The sequence below is a fragment of the Podarcis liolepis genome (genome assembly GCF_965112155.1).
Source record: "Podarcis liolepis genome assembly, chromosome: 1".
Taxonomy (NCBI): domain Eukaryota; kingdom Metazoa; phylum Chordata; class Lepidosauria; order Squamata; family Lacertidae; genus Podarcis; species Podarcis liolepis.
The window spans coordinates 95,683,146-95,700,508 of NC_139554.1; the positions used below are offsets into that span (position 1 = coordinate 95,683,146).

The window sequence follows — 17,363 nt, forward strand, 5'->3', positions numbered from 1 at the left end:
TGGTATTTATAGATTAGTGGAGTATGTTAGAAATTCCGACAGTACAATACCCACATGAAGATCCACACCATGAATTATTCAATGAGATGGATTGCAAACCAGTCTAGTGACAAACAAAACAAAACTGATGTTTCACAGAGTTGAAATGAACTTGCCCCTATGACCCTGCCAACCCTCCTTAGTCAATAGACTTCAGCCAGCAAAAACTTCATATGCTTTATGGTTCCTTGATCTTTTTCCTTTAGAAACTCCTAGAATCTTCTGGTCTTTAAGTTAATACTTGAAGAATCTCAGTGGAAATTCAAGTAGAATCAAATGAATTAGCAGCCCTGTTTTTTACAGTGGTAAAGATAAAGGGACCCCTGACCATTAGGCCCAGTCGTGGACGACTCTGGGGTTGTGGCGCTCATCTTGCTTTATAGGCTGAGGGAGCCGGCGTACAGCTTCCGGGTCATGTGGCCAGCATGACTAAGCCACTTCTGGCGAACCAGAGCAGCGCACGGAAACGTCATTTACCTTCCTGCTGGAGTGGTACCTATTTATCTACTTGCACTTTGACGTGCTTTTGAACTGCTAGGTTGGCAGGAGCAGGGACCGAGCAACGGGAGCTCACCCCGTCGCAGGGATTCAAACTGCCGACCTTCTGATCGGCAAGCCCTGGGCTCTGTGGTTTAACCCACAGTGCTACCCACATCCCTTTTACAGAGGTAAGAATTAGTAAATTTGCTTTGAAGTGTTGCATTAACTCAGCCTTCGCCAATCTGGAGCTCCCAATATTTTAAGTTGGAGCCCTAGATAGCATGGTCAGCAATCGGGGATGATGGAAGCCAAACCATCTTGAGGGCCGCTAGGTTGGGAGAAGGCTACATTAACCAATATGAACACACTATCCAATTTTTCAGAGGCACACTTACTCCAATTATAAGTGTAAGCCAAGCTCCCTTGAATGGAGGGAGTGTGACTTCCTGCCACCATCTACTGACAGGTGATAGCACTACTTGTAATAGAATGTCAAGTGGGATGTTGATTTACAAAAGAGCTTCTATTGATCTGTGGTATAAATGATTACAGAAAAAACTCTTGCAGGATCTCCTCTTGACTTTGTCAAAGGCAAACTGTTACCCGCTTCTGTTCCAGAAATCCATCAAGGCACCAAAGCCTTACTTTGACATATCCCCACAAGCAACTTATGGAATACCCTTGAGTTGTTTTGAAATGTGTGTGTGTGTGATTCAGACTACCAGCTTGCCTGGGAGTGAGTCCTACTGAGTACAGTAGGGTTTACGTCTGAGTAAACTTGCCTAGGGCTGCACTGCCAAATTCATTTGCTAAAAATTCCATGCTGAACTCAAACCAATGCCCTAGATACAATTTTGGTTTTTTGGTATCTTCATATTTCTGAATGTATCTGCTATAGCACTTGGCTTGAGTGATGTTATTCCCCCCCCCCCCGGTCAATTGCCTCACCCTGCAGACAGGCTTCTGTGCAACCATATGCAGCATGACTGGGAGCCTATCTGTTCAATCTGTTAAAGCCTGTGGCACTAACCATTAATCCCCATGCTGTAGCCCTGTTCTGACTAAAACAATAGCGTATTCTCCCCCTGTTTTTCCCAGCTTTAATTTTAATCACATGTACTTAGGCTTGGTTACAGAAGGACAAAGACCTTGAGCTTCACAAAGCAATATGCATTTTGACATTGCTATAACACTAATAAATAATATTTTTATTAATAATAAATAGTAATATTTCAATATCTGAAAGGGTGGTACAGTGGTACCTTGGTTCTCAAACTTAATCCATTCCGCAAGTCTGTTCCAAAACCAAAGTGTTCCAAAACTAAGGTGCGCTTTCCCATAGAAAATAATGCAAAACGGATTAATCCGTTCCAGACTTTTAAAAACAACACCTAAAACAGCAATTTAACATTAATTTTACTATCTATTGAGACCATTGATCCATAAAATGAAAGCAGTTATCAATGTACTGTACTATAAAATAAATAAGACATTATTGTAGATGATAAGAATTAAAAACATTTTTTTTCTTGCCTGCACTGATGATAGTCATTGTTTGGATGTGGGGCTTTTATCCATTTCCGCAGGCACACAATCAGTCAATCAGTCAGTAGCTGAACTGGGTTCCAGACAGTCACAAAAACAAATTAACTGAAAAGGCCTCAAAAACAAAAATTCAAAATAAGTAGCAAAAACAAAACCGCCAAGATCTATCCGTTCTGGAAGTTTGTTTGACTTCTGAAATGTTTGAAAACCAAGGCGCAGCTTCTGATTGGTGCAGGTGCCCCAGAAACAATAGCTGACAGCCGCATTGGATGTTTGGCTTCCCAAAAACGTTTGAAAACCAGAACACTTACTTCTGGGTTTTCAGCGTTTGAGAACCAAGGCATTTGAGTACCAAGGCATTTGAGAACCAAGGTACCAGTGTACCACATACATGAAACACAGAATTAACCATTTACAGATAGGTAGCCGTGTTGGTCTGCCATAGTCAAAATAAAAAAGTTCCTTCCAGTAGCACCTTAAAGACCAACTAAGTTAGTTCTTGGTATGAGCTTTTGTGTGCATGCACACTTCTTCAGATACACTGAAACAGAAGTTGCCAGATCCTTCTATATAGTGAGAAGGTGGGGAGGGGCATTACTCAGAAGGGTGGTGGGAATGCTCTCTCCCATTTCCCCATGGAAACTTTACAAGCATAGATTCCATTGGAATAGAGAGAAACCAAGGGCCAAAGGAAGGCCCATTCCCATTCCCACCACCCTTCTGAGTAATACCCCTCCCCACCTTCTCACTATATAGAAGGATCTGGCAACTTCTGTTCCAGTGTATCTGAAGAAGTGTGCATGCACACGAAAGCTCATACCAAGAACTAACTTAGTTGGTCTTTAAGGTGCTACTGGAAGGAACTTTTTTATTTTGAGAATTAACCATTGTGTAACATCCAGTGTATTAAGGCTATGCACGCATTACCGGCTTAAAATGCAGCAAGGTCATTTTTTTCTTGCTGACTTTCATGTTGAATTTGCCTGCCATGGTAGTCATCAGCATGGGTTGATGTGTATAGACGTGACCTGCTGTTTGTGCATATCAGTGGATGGAGACTGGGCAGTGATTTCTTTGCCTGAGGGAATCACCTGGTTGCTTTTCCTGCCCCATTTCCACTAACAGAAATCTAGAAAACAAGGAAAGTTTCCCAAATGTATACACCTGGGATTCAGTATGACTTGAATAAGGACTGAATTACATTGATGTTGGCTTAGGGAAAACCCCCATCAAAATTCAGTATTTCACCAGAAACTCCGAGATAACTCTGGATCCTGGGTAACATCATGTGTACATGGATTTTTAAAAGTGAGCAGTGTACGCACACTGGAGTCAGAGTAAATGACCATGTGTACACAGCCTAAGAGGGACTGCCAGTCTTAGAGTAAACAATAAAAAATGGAGGTACTCATGCTGATAAAACAACATGACTGACTTGATCTGATCAGTGCCGAAGATGTGTTACTAAGCTGGATGAGCCATTGATTTGACACCCCCAGGTTTCACATCAGTGAATAACATTTGGAGTCGTGCCCTTGAAAGAGAACAGCAGAACTCTGATAAGCTGTATGCTAAGATGGACAATGGGTATTCCAAACTGCTGGAATGTATTGCACTGTCAGGACTGAAATTTTAGTGGAGAGCTAAATGTGTTCTACTCTGGTAATTCCTTCCATCATGGTAAGCCACTTGAAGTTGCAGAAGAACAAACAGTAGCATTGCCTTCCAAAGTCCCAGCATGACTTCTTCTTTCTCACTTGGCATTCTTTTCACCCATCGTCAGCTGGGACAGCTCAGTGGGTGGAACATGAGACTCTTACTCTCAGGTTCGTGGGTTCGAGCCCTATATTGGGCAAAAGTTTCCTGCATTGCAGGGGGTTGGACTAGATGACCCTTGTGATCCCAGATTATGAATTTTTCCTAGTTTCTCTACCTCTGCTTTGGTATCTGCTCATCTCCCTAGAGACCATTTTATCCACCTCCCTAGCCAGAGTCTGGTGCTTCTTTAAATTCCTGTTCTATGCACCTTCAGTCAAACTCTTCAGCCTTCTGTTGAGGATGCAGAACAAAGAGCAGGCATTGGGCTTCTATGACCAGGCTACCTAGGTCCCAATTCAGCAAGTACTTGGAACAATCTGCCCCTTACCTCCTCTACTGTGGTTTGAAACAGAGCGAGCCCCTTTGTAAGCACACTTCCAGTACCAATCAACTTATTGGGGCTGGAAGTATACTTTCAGAGGAGGTCACAGGGATTGCCAACCAGCTGATTGGCAGTTATGGCAAGCAACTTTAAACATTGACAGATGTCAGTCACCTGACATCATTATGACATGAGGTGATTGACAGGTGGATGGGACCATTCGCCTGTCAAAGTTGACTGAAGGGTGGGAGAATGAGATGTTCAATCTGCTGGACAGATCCATTTCCCCAGTTCTGTCCTACAGCATTGTTTTGACACAACACACCTGTGGAATAGATGGTGGGTTGTTTGTTTCAGCATGGTGACTTGACTATGCACTGCCCTTAAGTTCAACCCAGCCTCTCTTCCATTGGGGTTAGGAAATACTCTGCTACTGTCTGTGTTACGATCCCTATCAGGGAGCTGTATGCATATGGCCCTGTTTAATAGTCTCAATATATTATCAAGATTTCATAGAGGGGTTCTGCAATTTGATTTGGGTTAGTATAAGAGACCTCCATTTTCAGAGGCAGTCTGGGGCAATAAAGAAAGTGTTAAGAGTTGGGGTGAGGACCTGGGTTCAAATCTTATTCAAGCAAGAAACCTACTGCTGATCTATTACTTAGGATTCTTGGAATGTATAATACAACAAAGGAGACATGTATGGCTCCCTGAGCTTCTAGGAGGAAAAGCATGATAAAAATGTTATAAATTATAGATTGGGAGCATAGAGGTTTAGAGTTACAGTATTTTGGGGCCATCAGCTGCCCATTGTTCCCACAACCAGCATATGTGTAAATAAATGGATGTTACATAAATTCTGTCTAAGGAGACATGGCATGGCATGTTTGTTCTTCACATATATCCTATATTCACTTTGAAAATGTTGACTAGTTTTGCAGTGCACAGGTGAAGATCCATGTGAATCCTCTTTCTCTCCAGCTTTCCCTTTCTGCAGTCAGCATTGGCACTTTTTCACCCTGCCCAGCTGTTCCTGTCACCCATACATTCCTAAAAGTAGGCAAAAACAGGGCAGAACATGAGATTGAACAACATGAGCCTTCCTTTGGCCCTTGGTTTCTCTCTATCCCAATGGAATCTATGCTTGTAAAGTTTCCATGGGGAAATGGGAGAGAGCATCTCATCGCTGCATGAGAAACATGGGCTTGTCAAAAGATGTAATACTCATGAGTTAGAGCAGTGGAAACTTAGCTCTCAGTAATGGGATTGTCATATTCTTATTATTATACACCTGAATTCTCTTTTCCTGTCCATAGTGTCTGCTAAGCACCAATATAATTTCAATTAAATTTTGCATCAGATAAAAGGCCTTCAGCTAATTTCATGTGAGTTAATAAGTAATTCTTCTTTCCAAACTGCATTTTCAGATGTCTTATCTGGAATTCTGATCTCTGCCATGCACACTCTGTATTCTGAACATCAATTCTGTGCATTGAACTGTTGCAGAGTATTATTCTGTCATTAACTCCTACTTGGAGGTGTGTAGAGAACTTTGTCCAGATAGTACTTTTCCTCCCTGAATTTCTGTGTGGTGTATTTGGCTTTGCAGATACTGTTAATATGTGCTCTTAGTTGGTTTAGTCATGGTCCGTTTATCTACATACAGCGTTTCCCACAAACAAATAAATGTTTGCTCTAAGCACAGAAAACAAGCAAAGTCTAAGTGCAATAACCACAGTGCATAATAAAAACCATAATATCTGTGCAACATACTGAGCATTCAACAATTAATAGTTCATTTTAAATATTTCAAAAGATCAAGTGCATCTAAAGCTTACCAATAGGCCAATTATTCAGTACATTCCCAAATAGTCCCAAAGCTTATGGCAATAGTGCTTAGCAACCCCCAGTCCATTTTTATATCTAGACCCAGAAGGTCAGAACCAGCATTACCATTTCATCTAGAAGCAGCTCCCTTGTAAAGGCTCCTAAGGCTTGTAGATGGGGCAAAGCAAGTAAAAACTCCAGGCATCAAAAGCAAACACTACCTCTCTCTCTCTCTCTCTCTCTCTCTCTCTCTCTCTCTCTCCCTCTCCCTCTCTCCCTCCCTCCCTCTCTTTCTCCTTCTCCCCTGAGTAAATTCTGGTGCTTGGGATTTATTTTAATACACGGAGCAAGCCCACAGAGACTAGAAAATCGTGATCTTGTCTTTACAACGCACTTAACTTGTGCAGTCTATATATTACGTGTGTATATGCTTTCTTGAAGTGTCAAGGATAACAAATTATGTTTTTTTAATAATAAAAAAACACAATAAAAACATAGGCATCAAGAGTTGAGAATGGGAAGTGAAGCATGAACAACATTTAGATAAGTTTTGCTAGAGCTCATTGGATATGGGATCCCAGCAGGAAAAGCATAACCCATAAATAAAAAATTATGGCACTGACTTAGTAGTAGCAGCAGCAGCAGCAGCAGCAGCAGCAGCAGCAGCAGAATGTTCCACTGTGAAAGTAGAAACTCGTTAAGTGCCTCTTGCCAGTTTTCCTTAGAACATCCTAGCTTGCTTGCCTTTCTATAAAAATTTCTTAGTATCTTGGTCTTATTAATTTTATACCTTTTCTCCCAAAAAACTGCAATAAAAGCCTATTTTGAAATTCATTGCAATATTTACAGAAGCGTCAAAACTCTCTCAGCTTTTTAACTGGAGTTGTCACCTGCCTTTTATTTCCTGGTGTTAAAGTATTAGAGCATTGGCAATTCTAAAGATGCATATATTCATAGGAGTATATATACTGAAAGAACAGTCTTCTAAAAAATAATTCCTAGAGAGGTAGCAGTACTGATTCTTTTAATACACTTGAGACAACCCAATTTTTTATTTGTTTGTTTGTTTGTTTGTTTGTTTGTAAGGGCTGTGGCTAAACGGAGGTAGAGTCCAAAATATCTGGAGGACACCTGGTTGGCAAAGGCTGAATTACATATTATGAATAATTTCCAGCTCTTTGGCCTGGAATCCTGTTTTGCCTTAACCTTGGCATGCAGAGGCCTTTATATATCCTTAACAGCTTCATATCGCCTTCAAGTTGGAGGAGGAGCCCTGGGTGCTTTTAATCTGTTCTAACATTTATATTGCCTTTTATGTCTCTCTGTGTGTTTATTTTAGTATTCTAGATTTAGCATTTTAGATTGTAAAACACCTTGGCAGAAAGGTAGGCATGTAAATAACCCCAAAAAAAGCAAAACAAAAACTTGGAAAGGAGGCAACTCATTATTATCAAATTAAGTTTCCATTGATTTCTCATGAGTTCTATTCACGTCACCACTGTTTCCATAAAAGTAAGCTAATTGTGAGGTTAAAAAAGTTGTGTGGTGCATGTGCAGTTATGGTGCTGTATAAAAATAATAAATAATAGCTGTTAAGTAACTAGGCTGCCTGGCTGGGAATGCACACAAGCCTCCCATGGATAGCTTGATTAGATTCCTTTTCCTCTGTGGATGTTGCTATGGTTTCAAGTTTGTGCTCTCAATACATTTCTGCCTTGGGCCACATAATGTTTAACCTGAAATCACCTGCACTGGTACAAGATCTCAGAGTACCTTTACATGTTCTCTGAAGAAACTGGGACAAACCAGGTCCAAGTAACCCAAACCTAGCAAAGTGACTCTGAGGAAGGTTGCAATGTTAACAGTGATTCCCCGGCACTAGGTATTCCTGACCTTTATTGACAGAGCCGGCAATTTATTGACACTCCCTTAGAGCTCTGCCCTGGGTCACATGGCCAGGTCACATGACCTGGACAGTTACTTAGGCCTTTAGTTTTGCGTTCTAGATTCTTCTATAAAACTGCTCCTCGTTCATGGTGCCCAGAAACTACATGGTGTCAGAAAGAGAGAATGAGGAGTAAATTGCATTGACCAGGAGAGGTTTTCTGGCCAAAGGGCTACAAGCAAAAGATAAGAAACTGTGAGAGCCACGCCCAGAGAAAGCATTAGGTAAGTGTTGTTAAATATTTGCTTAAATGGAAAATTTGCGACCTTCATTCCTCAAGGGAATATTTCAGAAAACAGGAGGGTGTTAAGACAAAGGTTTGAACTGTACAAACAATGCTTGCGGTCGTTCAGAAGCAGTGGTCTTGTGAACATCCTGGGTCAAAGCGCAGGTGGTCTAGAATGAACACATTAACAGGCTGTGAGAATGGTAAATAATTGCATTTCTTCTGTGATTATTGTGGTGGTCTGTAAGCTCATGATGTGGAAACTCTGGAGGTGCTGTCTGGCTTCTTAGTTACAGAGCATGGGCAAAATGGCCTCTCCTCTTGACTGATTGCTACAGGTGAGCAGGTTGCCATGTAGTTCTGTGTCTGGTGAGTTTACTTACCTGAACATGCCACGGGCAAATGACTATTGTGTAGAAAGCTCCAGAGTAGTACAGCTGGGTGTAGACTGCTGTTATGTCTTTATAGCAGCTTCAGGAAAGTTTGGTTTTCGTTTGTTGGAGATAAATTAGAAAAATAGCAGGGAGAGCTAATTGCCTTTCACAAGGAAAGTGGGAATTCAAATATTGTGAGAGAGTATCTTGTTTGTCCTCCTTTCTCCTTCCTCTTTCTCTGGCTTTCTCAGTAAGAGAGGCAGAGAAAGGCTTCGCTTGTCCTGCAAGCTAGAAATCTATAATGAAAACCAGCTGAATGTCACAGGAAGTGTGAAAAGCACAAAATAATGGCACTTGTTATCCCTGCAGAACAACACAGGCAGGAGAGAGGAAATGAAATATTGTTTAAAGGAAAGCTATTACAGCCCTCTCAAATGATACCATCTCATCCCAATTTGCAAAGCAGTTCCACCATTTAGAGCCATGCCAGTTGGTAATTTGATTGGGATGTAGCAGTGTAAAATTATAAACACAATGCACTATAAGTACAGACATAGGACTAAATTGGATTGAGTCGGGGTGTCTGGAGCCAAAGCTCAATACAATACATAGATAACCCAGATAACCTAAGGAAAGCGAACACTTGCTGATTAAATTATTCCCATTGGAGGATGTTATGAGGATTTCACCAGTTGTTGGAGCTAAAAATACTTCCATTATTCAAATACTGAAATGAACAAAGTCGTTAAGTTCCTTTTTCTCTGAAAGTTTCCTGTTAAAAAATGTTAATTGGAAGCTTTAGATTACTTAAATGATTGAGTGAACCATACGTTATTATCTGAAGGATGGCAAAAACTCTGTATTGTCTGATGCTTCTATATGTCCCTTTATTTGATTTGGTTTCTGCCACTTGTCACTAAACGGGGGTTATGATGACAGTTGAGAAGTACAATTCAAATCATCTGGTAACAAGTCCATTTGTCCCATTTCCAAGCAGTAGGAATCAATGGATAGTTCAAGGGGCAACTCTGGAAATGTGTTATGAGCTGCTGAAGAGCTGCAGTTGCTCATCTTAAATCCATATGATCAGCATATATATCACTTCCACAAATGTACCAAAGTAATAATGTAAAAAGAAACAAACATTAATGACATCCAGTCCTGAGCAATGCATTTAAAAATGGATTAATACCCTTTTATTAAATATGGGAACACTCATTGGAAAAGAATTGGGGACCTTTGTTCAGATTTATTGCAGAAAAACTTGATTCTGCATGTATTGTTTATAGCTTTGATGCTTTTGTTCCTGAGCTTTTCTACGCATATACACAGAAGTGAGCTGGTCTGGAATGATCAACCAAGCTGCCTTATCTATTAGTACAAAATAGCCCCTCTGCCCCTGATTGTACTGTATTTAAAACGAAGTGTTGCCTAGTGTTAAAAGCAGGTTTGAAATCAAAGCTGCTCTTGACACCTACATAAAGCCCAAATGCTGAGCACAAAAGCCATTTTTTAGTGTAGTAGTTTAAACCTCCTCAGAAGCCAGCTCTATAATGGAACTGATAATGAAAGTTTAATTACAACTGTTCTTGCAGGCTCCCTCAGCATACACATCCCATTAGATTGTTTCTGCCACGATAGTGCTGTCTTTCAACCTCATTTCTAGGAAACATTTGGCTATACCTGAGTCTAGAGCTCACAGCATTCGTGTAGGTATTTTTGGCACACCTAAAGGAGGATTAATATTTTAATTTGAAGCCTGACATGCGACTGTTCAGATTGGGGGAGGTATAGAGAATGAAAATTACATTTGTGTAGGAGAGACTTTGCATGCTGAAAATGCCAAAGGGCAGCATTTTTTTTCTTGATATCATTATAAAAAGCTAAACATTAAAGGCCAGGAAATCACCCCAAGAAAAGAGTTGACATGTGGCAGTGTTTTATTGTTGATTGTGTTATAAAAACATTGTTTTCTTCAACACAACTGAAGATGGCTGTTGTATTCCAGCTATATACCTGGTGTGGCGAAGCAAGCAAAGTACCACCTACATTGTTCATATGCATGCAATGTCCATCCATTCACTTCAGAAGTGTTGCTGGGTACTTGAAGACTTGTGACATAGACCCACGACACAAATGTTTATTAAATGTGCATATGCTAATGTATTGATATTTCTGGGAAATTAAGGTGGTGGGTGGGTGGTCTCTCAGCAGCATGGAGCTTCTGCAGTGTATTCAGTCACCCTATAAGCAAAGTAACTTAGAAAGGCAGGCAGGCAGGAGATTTCTGCCCCAAAGTTGGCAGCAGCGTGTGTTGTCTGAATTGACCATAGGGCAACAGCAGTTGGAAAACTGGATAAGATTCCTGAAAGACACATGGCATGTTTTGAATATTTTAATAAACATTTTATTATCATTTGAATAATAATAACTTAATAATTAAAGTGTGCTGTAGAAGTGCCATTTTTAGTATTTTTAAAATCACATACAGAAGAAATTACCTTAAAAGCAAATGATCATACTTCATAAAACGGTGTCAGTTCCAGATTTAATGGCGTTGGTTTGCATTTAAAACTACATGTCTAATGAATTTGGGAGTTTAAAAATTGAAAACGTTCTTTAACTCCGGAGTGTCAGTTTCAGTAGTGTTGCATCAACATTTGATGTCAGAGACCGCATAACCCAGAAATCTATTCCAGCCTTTGCCAACTACATTCAAGATGATACATCTTTTAGAGATTTCAAGGTGCCACAGAATCCATGTTAGGTCCTGTCGCTTATGAAAACGGATGTCTTAACAGCATAGATCAGTCTTTGTCAACCTAGTGCTCTCTAGATGTTTTGTATTTCACCTCCAATTCCCAAGCTGTGCTGATAAGTGTTGCAGTCCAAAACATCTGGAGGAAACCAGGTTGGTGAAAGCTGTAACACATCTGTTCTTGTTACATATCTGTTGTTATTTTCTGCAAGTGACCAGATTTGGTGTTGGTTTTGTGGCATCTAAAGATTCCCTACAGCTGGTACCATCTTGGACGTAATGCCATTGAAAAGGGCTGTGTTATGGAAAACGTGGCTTTGGGATTCCAACCGGCAGTGGATCCTTTTAAGATGAATTCACCAATTTATCTGCTGGGAAACTTTTGTTGTTGAAGAGTAATGGCGCACATAAATATCTTTTATTCCAATATTTGAATTTCAGAATCCAGTAGTAAATGGGTATCTCTGACCAAGGTGCAAGGTTATGTTTTCAAAAGTTTTATCCCAAAATATGCAAGTGTGTCCAGAATAATGATTCTAGGTTTTGTATGGTACCGGAATATAACAAAACACTTGGCAAGGTACTGACACTTAATTTGAGTATGTTTTAATGTAATTTATATAGTTTGACCTCTTAAGCAGCCCACCTCACTGAACCCTTTTGTCAATGCTGTGTTTAATGCTTTGAAGCAACTGTAAGTGTGAGGTGATAAATGTTCATCTGCATAAATCCAACATTAGTAATAATATCCTATACCTAGAAGTAGATGCATCATTGCTGCTTAGAGAAAGGATTCATGATTTCTGTGACATTTCTAAACATTCATACCTGCTTGAGGATGCTTCCATTCAGATGCACCTTCCAGTTTTGGAGAGGTTTTTTCTCCCTTACATGTGCTTTGTACAAAAGAACAGGTGTTAAGAGCTTTCTGACCTCCTGGGTGCTGCATGAATAACAATCACCAAGTGACTCTAGTACTGCTGAGAGTCTTCCGAGAGTGTGTAGAAATGTGAAAGGTATAAGCATTTGAGCCCGTTGATGGCATTAGCTAACCGTGAGGTCTGAAACCTTTACACTACTGCAGCAAAAAATGTAGACACTCTTCTTAACTGATTGAAAAAAGATCTGCTGGTAGTTGAGCTTATAAAAACCTGGATTCTTATTCTGAAATAACCTCCAAAGGCAAATCTGTTTCTCAAGAGAAAATCTGAATTCGTGTATGTTAGGTACAACTACTTCATAGAAATAAGAGGGATAAGGTCATTTCCAAAGCTGAACCTAACCTCTCACTAGGAATATGCACCTCAACTTTATTTCACAGATGTCCAGTTTCAGTTTTTATTATATAGGAAAAAAGTTTGTCATGTTTAGGCTGATACCTCTGTCTGTAAGGCACATAATGTATGGAATTCCATGTTATTTTGAGTGCTTCTTATGTGCGAGCATTTAAGCTTGCCAAACGGAATGATTCCACCCCTCCCCTCTGCTGTTCTGAGGGTTCTCCTGACCCCCTGAGCCAACTTCAAGGGCATACAAGGTGAGGAGAGAAAGGAAGGCCCCATTGAGCATGCAGAAGTTCTTGCACAGGGCTTCTGTTGATGGGGTGAGTAAGGTGAATCCTGCCCATTATGTTTCTGTCGTCACAGATTTACGGAGCTCTTAAGCCTTCAGACCAAAGGCATTTATTAATAAGATTTCCAAGGAGAAGTTTGAATCAAGTGTATGCATAATACCGTGTAGGTACATTAAAAATGTTGTGAGTCTTCCTGTTGAGAAGAAAAATAGTTTCTCTGCAAACTCACATTTGAGGTTGTGATCTCTGCAAGAATCTGCAACTTCCCACTTCACTAACCGCCTACTCCATTCTGTTCAAATACAATACTGCTTGCATTCGAGTTTAAATAATTAGTCCTTGCTGGCTGGGAACATTTCCACATACAGATCTGATTTTAAAAGGCCATTGCCATGTATGAAGGGAGGGAAACGATGTGGATGAGAAAAAGACAGGAAAGAGCTATTAGCAAAGCCATTGTATTGTAATGCCTTCTAGCAAATGCACCACTGCTCTGATATACCTCCTTCCTAATTTTTATTCTTCTGAATCATGCAAGAAGAATCCTGTTATGCGTACTCATTTTACTATTATTGAGGTTGCAATCCTACCCATACTTGCTTGGCTGCAAGCATGATTGGACAAACTGAGATCATGCATAAGACTGGGTCTAAGAGTAGCAGTATACACTGAGAACAAGATTGTTTGTGTGTATGTTGCCATTCCATAGGAATGAAGAAAAAGCGCACAATGTTTTGTACATCCACGCAGGAATGCAAGTGATTTAGTAAGAATTGGACATAAGGGATGCTTCATAATAATTGTTAAGCAACAATTGGAATTTGATCCTGGTGTGTTACTATGACAAACCTAGTTTTTTTATCCTGCAGGCTAGGTATGAAAGTTCTTCTCCTCCTTGCAAACCTGGTACATATGATACCATCCTAGTTCAGCACTGGAGGCCAAGCTATGAAATTGTCCCATAAGACAAAGCAGCAGCAGCATGTGTTGGTGGGATTGACCAGTACTGCAGCACTCCAAGGAAGAGACTTAACTGTCTGTTAGCTTGCCACTTTAATATGCATTATATATCTTAATAAAGTGAGCTTGAATGCCAGGAGTGTGGTTTATAAAGAATAGGCTATTTGGTTGCGCCTGTGCTTGGGGAATGTTTTTGATGCAGCATTTAAATTGATATTGTACACAGCTGCATTCATAATAAATGTAAAAGCTCTTCTCAGACCTTACTTGATTTGTACTAGAATGCTGCCCATTTAGACTTCGCCATGGGCAGTGAACTTATTTAGCGTGATTCATGGTCTACTTAGAGAAGATGGCTGAAAATTCTGCGTAGAATGCCTCCCCTCCTCCCCAAATAGATCATTCTTTATTTCACTGTTTCAAAATAGTACAAACCCGTTTTTCATTGTTTGGCTGACCTCTGCCTCTTTTCTGCACTCTTTTCCCCTTCATTGTCAGTGCATCATACTTAATACGTGTGTCTCTAGGTTCTTCATGTTGAACTTTAGTAAAGCAAGTGTCATAAATTATTACCTTTTTTCATTTTTGCCATTCACAGTGTTTTCACAGTATCCACTTTGCGCTCTGAGCTTTACAGAATTACTTGTTTTATTCAAGGGGGATATTTATACCCCGCTTTTCAGGTGAACCTCACAAAGTGGTTCGCACTGAAATAAGGACCAATTAAAACGACATCAAAAGGCAGCCAAGGGAAGCTACCGTCGTTGGGGTTGAAAACTACATCTCCTCCCCTTAGTGAAGCCCTGTGATGATACTTGAGGGAGATACCACCTCAGTTAAATTGCTAGAAGCTAGATAACAGGCAGCTCTCAAATGGGCTGGGGGTGGGACTCCAGCCTTGTACCTCCACATTTGGCCTGTGGCTCTCTGTGCTACACCTGACTCCTTATAGCATGTTAGGTGTGGGGCAGGTAAAAGAACAAGAATGTACTCCCCCCCCCCCCCAATCCCTGGTCTTCCTTCTCATAATTCTCTATATTTCATACATGTATATGGGTGGTGGTGATTAGAAATATTCAGCTCACAAAATCGCATTGGAAAGGTTAAGATAATATTTTTTTAAAACTCACTTAATTATTTCTAATACCAGAGACCTTCCCAGTTGCTTTTAATAGTATAGGCTTATCCACTTGCTTGCAAGACGGTTGTTTGCGATTGGGGACTGTTAGGGGCTGATGCACATCAGATTGGCTTACCTTTGTGGTTGTTGCTGCCCTGTCGTGGTAGCATTTTGGCATTGGCGATCGCAGAAGGTTATTGTTTCAAACATTTCTGAGTGACTTGGATATGTTTGTAGTTCTCTCTTGCTCTTCTTATTGTGATTGAGAATTTGCAGTTGCTGTTTGTGTATTTTTGTATACACTCAAAGCTGGTTTCAAAATTTGGGTTTTTAATTCTATCCTGAGGTCACTTAAAAAAAAATTGTACCTAATTTGGTTTATTACAATTAAATGTGTCACATCACAGATACATACATACATAATTTTATTTGCATGCCACCTTTCCATAGTTCAAAACATGCTCGACAGCTTACAACTTGAGGAAAAAATGCGTAATTAGAAACACTACATAAGTAGTCATAAGCAATAAATAAAATATCAAAAGTACACAGCCAAACTAAACAATTTCCACATAAATCGTAGTAAGATATAAAATAAAAATACAAAAATTAATTTCAACAATAGCAACAATCCTCCTTCCCAAAACAAAACCCCCTAAACCAGGCATCCCTAACCTGGGCCCTCCAGATGTTTTTGGCCTACAACTCCCATGATCCCTAGCTAACAGAACCAGTGGTCAGGGATGATGGGAATTGTAGTCCAAAACATCTGGAGGGCCGAAGGTTGGGGATGCCTGCCCTAAACTATACCCCAGCACTAGATGGTGGGGGGAGGGGTATGTCTGGCCTAGTGCTGGAAACCAGAGGTGGGAAAGGAATAAATTAATGTAATATTATATTTGATAGCAATATTACAAGCAAAATTCTTCAAGCTGGATAATTTGCAATAGATTATGTAATTAACCAGATGGAAGAAACAAAAAAGTTTCTTGTAAACTGTAGGAGTGACAAAGTATTTGACAAAGTACTGGTAGATGCATATGATCTTGCTGAAGTAGTAGAAATCCGAGCAATTTTGAACCAGATCCAGTTTGCTTGAGAAAAAAGTAGAAGCAATTTGCATATGAAATGAACAATGAACCTATCCAGAATCCTAAAGAAAAATTGAAAGTAAACTTTTACTTTGGTATCCCTGAAACTGCAATGCAATCCTTTGATGGAAGGTTCAAACAGACAGATAAAATCAATTCTTCATTGGGCTTCTTCTGTAATATTCAAAGTTTGCAGAATAGTACATCAGCACAAATTATACAACACTGTGTAAATTTAGAGAAAGCTTTACAACATAGGGATGCCAAAGACATTGATGCTCCTGAATTATTGTGATGAATTAAAAACTTTTGGCTGACAACTTCTGAACCATGCAACACCCAAGAGATAATTACATTTATATGTAAACATAACGTGTCTGATAGTGTACCCAATACATTTATTGCTCTTTGCATCCTCTTGACCCTTCCTGTTTATGTGTTTTCAGTGGTGAGCAAAGTTTTTCAATACTGGAGTTAATTAAATCATTTATACATTTTTTGATGTCTCAAGAAAGGCAATATTGATAGAGCATGAAGTTGCAGAAAGCGTAGAGGTATTTGCACAACTTTAGGCAAGAAGAATTAGATTTTTAACGTATTAGAGATGTAAAACTTTTGTAAATTTGTTCTGGAAACTTGTTGGAAATTTATGGAATTAACAAATTAACACAATTTATTATTCTAATAATAATATTGTTTTATTGTGTCAACCACCTTGAGAAGACTAAATAGTCCTGAAACGTGGCATACTAATCCTGGAAAGCAGGTAAATGGCTCTAGTAAAGGAGCAGGTAGAAGCGTGGGTTTTCTTCCAGGCTGTTCTCACTCTGAAGTCAAGAGTCCTCATTTCCAGCTCACCCAACTGCACACATTTCCTTTGATCTGGTCCAGAGCTTTGAGGAGGCAGCAGGTCAAAGGGAGAGTGTGTGTTTGGCTGTGCAGGAAAAATGGGATGAGACTTGGGAGAGAGAACAGTCTTAAAAGAATGAGGTGGAAGAGCAAAAAGGGACAGAAATGTTTGGCCTGAAGCTACTGAGGTGAAGAATCAAAAGTGGATTTGAAATAACCAGTCAAGTCTTGGCTACAGGCTTGCAGTAGGAAAAGAATGCTTCAAAGTTCAAGTTGTATTGATTTTTCACTGCTTGTTTTCACATTCCTCTCATTTCTTGCTGTGCATTTTTGGGCTTTTTCCGTGAGATCAATAGGTTTTGTGTGGTGACATCACAGGTAAAGGAAACGCAACATCTCCGTAACTTGATGGAGAAACTGCCATGCAAAACACTAT

At 39.9% G+C, this 17,363-nt stretch overlaps 1 protein-coding gene and 1 long non-coding RNA gene across 4 annotated transcripts in view; one reads left to right on the forward strand and one right to left on the reverse strand.

The window, feature by feature from the left end:
* GPR39 (G protein-coupled receptor 39) overlaps window positions 1-17,363 on the forward strand; it is a 128,446-nt gene that overhangs the window by 82,822 nt on the left and 28,261 nt on the right. The gene's annotated exons all lie outside the window — the stretch shown is intronic.
* On the reverse strand, window positions 2,998-6,261 carry LOC310701391. The gene is made up of 3 exons (XR_014523032.1): window positions 6,158-6,261; window positions 5,057-5,254; window positions 2,998-3,193 (listed from the first exon to the last, which is right to left on the reverse strand). It is a non-coding gene; the product is annotated as an uncharacterized lncRNA (long non-coding RNA).